Source organism: Condylostylus longicornis, unplaced genomic scaffold (genome assembly GCF_029603195.1).
Source record: "Condylostylus longicornis isolate FDR11 unplaced genomic scaffold, ASM2960319v2 ptg000100l, whole genome shotgun sequence".
Taxonomy (NCBI): Eukaryota; Metazoa; Arthropoda; class Insecta; order Diptera; family Dolichopodidae; genus Condylostylus; species Condylostylus longicornis.
In genome coordinates this window covers 3,893,241-3,901,395 of record NW_026578068.1, presented here as the reverse complement: position 1 = coordinate 3,901,395, position 8,155 = coordinate 3,893,241, and positions in this window count along the sequence as shown.

Here is an 8,155-nt window from a genome sequence, read left to right as displayed (position 1 = left end):
GATATAATATGTAAGTATGTTTAAATATATCATAATTAAAAGCATAGGGTACATTCATATGCATTTGACGCTTTCAAAAAATAAAATTTCCAAAAATAATAAGAAAAAATATTTTTTTCATAATTTTTTTGGTCAAAAATAAATGTGGTGTTCAGTGATCAGAAATAATTACCACTAAATAATAATAATAATAAAAATAAATAATATGGTTAAGTATGTATATACAAATTCTTGTATACGTTAAATAACCAAAATATGTAAATAATTTTCATAAATAAATTAAATAATAAAAAAAAAAATTAAATTGTTAATGGCACTGCTATTTTAGCCTTAATGCTGATTTCTGTAAATATATTTGGAACGATTACCTTTTATTGTTTTTATTTCTGATTGTTTTTATAATTTTGTTTCAAATTTAAGTCCCCTCCTGCAGTGAATTCACCCAATTACGAGAATTATACGCTCTTAATTACCACTTCTGTTTCTTTTTTTCTCTTATTTTTCATCCTCTTTCTTTCATTATCATCAAAACAGTGAATGATCCATGAAGGCCTATCTTTTGCATTGTACATACATAATAGTGTAAGAAATTGAAAAATGGTCAATTTTATTAATTTTTGTGTTGTAATTTAAATTGCCAATAATTGAATAAATTAAATTATAACGTATATGAAATTCGGCATTGAGCTTGGATACGTGAAATTTAACTGTATTGATATAACAAAAACTTTTTGCTATATCTAGAAAACTTATTATACAGCAGTAATCTTCTAAATCAATTATAAACATTAATCGAATAAATCTGCCAATTCAATATTCAACACAAAAGGGGGACTTTTATGCTTTGATCAAAGTGTTGGACTGTCAGATAAGTAATTCAATTTTAATTTAACTATTTAATAAAAGCAAAAGGCTAATAATAAAAATTCTTTAATTCTTGAAATAATATTAAAACAAAAATATAGATTAAAATAAGAAGTGAAAAAAAAAATAAAATCACTCATTGATTTAAAAGGAGAAAGATTTCAGCGAGTCTTTTGAGACTATAAAATTGACGATATGATTAGCAGTATAACAAAGACAAGGACTGTAATGGCAGAATGAAAGTATTTTAAATATTTTTTGGTTGCTAAATATGTAAATTACAGTTACATTTTGTTTAATATGAAAAACTGTTATCTGAATGGTTTTTTTTATTGATATTATTTTTGCTTTATTCCAATTCGCAAAATACATGCCGAATTTTTTCACATATACTTACATACACATAAGTATGTACCTGTAGATTTATTTTAATGAAAAAGAATTTCAAGATAAGAAAAACAAGCGCTAATGAATTCATAAACGCTAATGAATAAGTTGTGAATTACAATTTTGCAAAATTTAAAACGAAAAATAAGTGAAAATATTTCGTTTACATAGGTCAAATTTACCTTTATACTGTTGGTATACTATTATGTTTATTTATACGTGTATATGAACATATGTATGTATATTATGTTGTACAGTAATTAATAAATAGTAAACTGTTTTTATCACTACAATCGAATAGTACGAATAAAATTTTTATAAATGACTTTTTGAAATTTTTGAATTTAGAAAATTTTAATAATGTATAAATACGGTAAATCAACTGAACTAGCACATTTTTCAGGAATATCATGGCCCGGAAGCCGAATGTTCACTAGCGTAGCGGCCTATTGCAGATTTATTTAACAGATCTGAAGAACCGGTTGACGGAATTTCTGGGAATTTAATATTTGAATCCTGTTTACAATCGGAACTGGCTGGTGAGCTTTTCACGGAATACGAATGGCGTAAAATGAATTTTTTGGTTAGCACCTAACTTCTATTTTGCTCAGTATGTTAACTAAAGGAAACCAGAAAATAAATTTTGAGGTTGGTTTTGTACCAGACACATCGGACACTTTTTTTTAATCAAAACTGAAAATAATATATTTGAATATATGGTACAAATTTTCGAATAAAATTATAAACATTTTAAATGCGTTCTTTGCTTTTATTTAATAAATGAAATTATAGAAATGAATTTCTTTTTGAATATTGTAATTGCTAAATGGTTTGTCCAGATTGCATTACGGCGAATTCAACAAGTGAATTTTGAAGATCCTTTTTGTTTTTTTTTCTTTTTGTCTTTTCCTTCCTTTTCTATTAATTTCTGAAAATATTGTTTATCATATTAATAACATTGATTCTATGGATTTTTACTCTTTCGTTTTATTTTACTTGAATCTTTTCTTTGATTTTAAATTTTAAAGGTTTTGAACTTTATTTTTGTTTTAGGTAATCAACAATATAATAGTGAAAAAGCAAGTAAACCAGTGTAGTAAGCAAGTAAATCGATACCCGTTCTTTGCATATAATGTAAATAACTATAGCCTATGTGTATATATGCTAATATAACATGTATACTTATTTATAAATATGATGAATTAAAAAATATAATTATATATGTTTTATTTTTCCTATTAATATAATATAACGTTATACATACTTACATATGATTACCTTAAACTTTATGATGTATTTTCTTTCATTTTTATTTCTATTTCGTGATCATGGCAGGGGTTCTTTAAATCAACGGACCGAAAATTATTTCATACATATATGTATGTATATATGTATATATTTAAAAAAAAAAACGAGAATTAAAAAAAAAAAACATATAATTCTAGTATTTTAATTTTTGTTATGATCTTACTTTGAACTTAAATACTGTATATACACAGGTACTTTTAAAAATCTATTAGTAAACACATACATATACTTTAATTTAATATTATGAATGTGTGCATATGCACAATCTTATACATGTAGATAAGCACACTTGTATAAATGTCTAAATACTAAATAGAGTTCCTCTTAATAAACCACCGGATGTAAAAAAATTTGTGTTTTATTTTTATATTCTAAAATGCGAGTAAGTTAGTCGAGGTCTTGAAAGTAAGGAAAAAAAATAATAGTAAGTTTTATTTATTTTCTGTAATAGATGAGTTCTTTTAACCCCCTTTTTTTACATAGAAATAGAATTAAAGAAAAACAAAATTACGTCAAAAGAGAGTTGATTGTTTTTTTTTTCTTTGTTTTTGTTTTTTACTTTTAGTGTAGTCTTATAAAATGATAAAGTTAAAGATTTGTTATTACCGGTCTTCTTCTTTTACCTCAATTTTTATTTTTATTGGTTTTTTTACATTTTTATTAAGTTCGATGGTCACAATATGGAACAATTTTTTTTTGTCTTACGAAACCCATTGTTAACAGTATATTTTCGCAATAACGAACAGTGAAAATTATTAAAAAATTAGAGCACGGAAAGGACTCTTTTAATTCTCCAATGAAAAGCAAGACTGCAAGGTCAGAATTTTAAGAGATTTTAAATATTTTGCCTTTTATAATGGGAAACAAAATTCAAGAATTAATTACGGTAGCAGTCTGATCTCTCCATGTCACAAGTATTCTTAACTTCATAAGTGTTTTATACATACACACATATATAATATTCTATTGCAGTATAATTGAGTATCTTTCAAATAACGTTCTGGATTATGGCCTAACATACAAAAGATGAAATCAGAGTCGAATTTAAATTTAAATAAAAAAAAACGCTAGCGTAAAAGTCATAAATATTAGGGAATATCAAATATTTGCAACGTTGAATTTGGAACAAAAGAACAGATTCTCTTATGCAATAATTGATATTTTGTAACTACACTCGTAATATTATTTTCAAATGAAAATATGCGTTCATATATTTGAGAACCGACTGTACAATGAAATCAGTTTTAAATATAATATAGAGCAGAAATAGAGTACACTGCAATATTATACATTTGTGTAAATGTGTATACATATATTTGCCTTCTAGTAAAATCAATACACATAGCTTTATGTATGAAATCATTTTACCTGCTAAGCTAAGTATATATTCAGGTAATTATTATACTTGACTTTTAATTCTTTTTTTTATTTTCTTGAACAATATTCAAAATATTGTGGTTTTATTAGTGTGGACTAAAATAATAGAAAAGTTCTACAGTTTCAATCCAGCTTTTCAGTGACATCAAATCCTTACTAATATTATTTTGTCAATTTTGGGTTTCTAAGTATTTTCAAGAATATATGTACATACTAAAATGTTTTGAACAATAAAAATAAATTTTAATAGTAATTAAAAGCACCAGACAATTACAAAAACCCCATAGTCCAAGCTTGATTTGATCTTTGGGGTTTTTGTAGAATCCTTGCGTTTACATTTACTATTCAAAATTAATTTTTTATTTGTATATACATACATAATGTATGTATATCTACATATGTATACCTTAAAATTTCAGATTTTCTTTCAAGTCCCGCACTAATTATAATTTACTTACATATACATAAGTATGTTTTTTATTCCATCTCAATGATAACCCCATAATATATGACACAGTGTATATTTATGTACGTACATACAACATACATAATATATAAACGCACATATACTTAAGTATTGTTGGAATCATTCAAATTCTTATAGATTTAAGTACAGATTTGTTCTAACATACATACATAATATGTACATGTTAATACATAAAATTTTAATTTTAAAATATGTATTTACATATGAAAAATGTATGTATGTATATGTGTCAGCATTTAAAAACAAAAAGAAAGACAAAATTTGCTCATTTCTTTTTTTTGTTTTATTTACAAAGCACGACAATTAAATAAACTTGAAATGTACCACGAACTGACCTGTTATTCTAATGGAACCCCATAAAACACATTACCTACACAACAATGTACAAAAACCGTAAAAAAAAAACGGAAAAAAAGTCGTTGGTTTATTCTTATACTCGTAGCTACAAACAAAAAGGGTTTTGTCCAGAGATTGTATTTCTACTTCTTTTCTTTTAATAATCTTCGTAAAATGAGTATTAAAATTAGAGAAAAAAAACCAATTCTTAAAAATTCACGGTTTACTGAATTGCTTATATGCCTTGACGTATTCGTCCCATGCAACTTTATACAAAGTAGTAAAACAAACAAAAAGAAAATGAGGCGATTTTCATTTTACAGAAAAAAAATACAGAGATGAAAATGTGTTTCTAGGTTTTACTGTACAAGCTATGAAGTTTTATATTTCTTTCAATACATACATATTTAAAATATTAAAATGATTCATAAAATATTGCAGAACTAATGTACTCGTATAAAGAATGAATTATGTTTTGTATCAATTAGAAATTCAATCCGAAATCAAAATATTTAGCCTGTAATCCGCATATCTTGGGGGCATTTGGAAAGCTCGTGAGATATGATCTTGTATATTAGATAGAGGAAGTAAGCCTTTATGCTAAATCAGTCTAACCCAAAATACAAATTTTCTGTTTTCAAGTCTATATTAAAGTTCAAGTTTCAATAAAACACATTAACATAAATCTTCTACAGTTATACAAATTATACCAAAATTCAAAAAAGTCAGGTTGTAGTGAAATCTTTAATTTGGTATAGAAGCTCAAAGTTTTTTCTTCACACAAAAATATTTGGCATCATTCAATTTGGTCCTTGAAAGAAATTGTATAAACAATTTCGAAATCAAGCAAATTCTTTAAGTATACAAATCCTCAGAAGAAAAACAAGAAACATAGTCTTTTAACTGAAATAATGCCGTCCAATTGGGTTTGTGATTTCTCTTTAGAAATGTCATGCAGAACAATCCCTACTAAATATCCTAAAATAAATATTAAATCAATATTTATTGAAATTTTCATAAAAAAATGATTGCAAATTTCTAAGCTTTAAATTTATTTTATAAAGACTAGGTAAACTGCCATTCATTGTCAATGTAAATTTAAAATGACCACTGATTGCTTGTAGATCAATTCGATTTGAACAAATTGTTGGTATACTTGAAGAATTTTTTCAGCTCAAAATTTTGATAAATTAATAAAGAAATAGAAAAATAAAAAAAAAAAATTTTTTTTTTAAATTTTGGTGACTCAATAGACATTTTCCCCAAAATTTTAAAAATAAATTAAAATTTTAATTAGTGCAATAAAATTCATGAAAAAAAAGTTATAATAATTTTTTTGAACTTTATATAAATAAATTTGGTACAAATTTTATTTTCAACATTTCAAAAGATATTCCCACATTCTCAAGAAATCCAGTAATGTCTTTAAACTTTCCACCTCTTTTTTTTTGGTTTGAATTTCTTCAACTTTTATGATTTTATAATGACCATTAAGCTGATGATATAATGATGAAAAAGATGATGATGCTGCTGCTTCTTCTGTTGTGGGTAATGATGCTGACTTATAGAGATAATGGTGATAATTTCTCTTAGTAAAAGTAGAGCAATTTTACTTATTTTTTTATTTAACAATTTTTTTTCCATCCAGTGAACTTATCATTGATGGTCTCTTCTTTTTTTTTCTTACATATTCCCAATTTTTTTTTAACTTAACAAAAATAAAGTTAATTGAATTTAATTGAAATACTCACGGTTATAATGGTGGTCATTATAGTGGCATTAGTAACATTAGCACTATATTAAAAGTACGCATTCATATAAATACGAGCATTTATCACTTATGATTGTGTGTATATTATAAATTTTCATTTTAATTTTTATTTACGAGTGTGTTCATATATATTGTACATACATATATAAAATAATATATAAAAAATGCCTTAATTACCAGTGATATGGCATCAGAGAAAATTGTAATGAAGCAGCACGCACACATTTTGTTCTTAAGTTTGTAAAAAAGTAAGAAAACAAAGAAAAAAGACTTATGAAACACAATAAGATAATTTTAATTTTAATTAGAGTGTTTTGTTTTTAGATGAAGAGATCAAATACCTGGTTGACTTGGTTTTTTCATCAGGTAGAGTACCTTCAGCAGAAATTTATGTTATAAGTTGCATTATTTCTTTTAATTATATGTATGTATGTGTATGATCCCATATTTTGGTTGTATTTGCTGAAAATTTTCAATTGTACTCTGGATACCTTCTGTAGTAAAAGAAGTTGAAAAATTTACATTAGAAATTTTACAATGTTATTCGAGTCAAAGCTAACACAACAAATTGTATTTACAAGAAATTTTAAGAGAAACCCGCACTGAGGTTTTACACAATTGCAAACATAGAAGGACATAGTCCTAACATTAAATTAACATTACATTGTATCGCTTGTGTCACTTTTTTCTCTTATGTTACCACTAATGATAGATCTTTAAATTTTTTTAGCTTAATATAATTTCTCGTTTTACTATTTATTCAAGCCATTTGTTCTCATTCAATTAGACATTTTTTATCATAGCTATATTATATTTATATAATCGTATATTGTATATGCACACATATGTTTGTACTTATTGATTTTACGCGACTTTTAAATTATTATAATTTTATGTCAACAATCGATTTTCATCCGTAACAAATGACATTAAATATTATCGCCAACAAAGAAGAAAATAAATAATATGACTACAGCAAACATAAAACAGTGACAATACTGAAACATTTTACCTATAATATTGACTGGATCTAAAATATATTGACAAATAAAATGAAATGTCAACAAAGAAAAAAAGAAGCAGGAAAATAACCAAATAAAAGAATACAAAAAAAAAACAAAAAATAACGTGTGTACATATGTACACAAAATTCAACGTTTTAAAAATCATCTTTTGAAATTGCAAACAAAATTAAGAAAAATAAATTTTAACTTGTAAGATCTAAATATATAAAAATGAAATTACAGCGTGTAACACAAGTCAGCCTGGTTTGGAGCGCTTTACTAAATTATCGAATGTTAAGTTAAAGGAAGGCCACTAATTGCATATTCAACATAAATATGCATACGTTATACGACCACACCAAAATCATGTAAAATAGGATCAAAATAAGCCAACGAATTTTACTTGGCAAGATTCTACTTTCTCTTCAGCAGTTTTACGAATTTATATTCCTTTTTGCAAGAGTCGTGAGAAGTACGTTATAAGCTTGCTAAAGTCAGTAATATATTGGCAATACAAGATGAAATAACAATAGTATCTTCACTCCACCATTGTTTTCAATATCTAAAAACAAAATGTAAAACTACTTTCTTACCACCTTGTACAAATTAAATAAGAAGCTG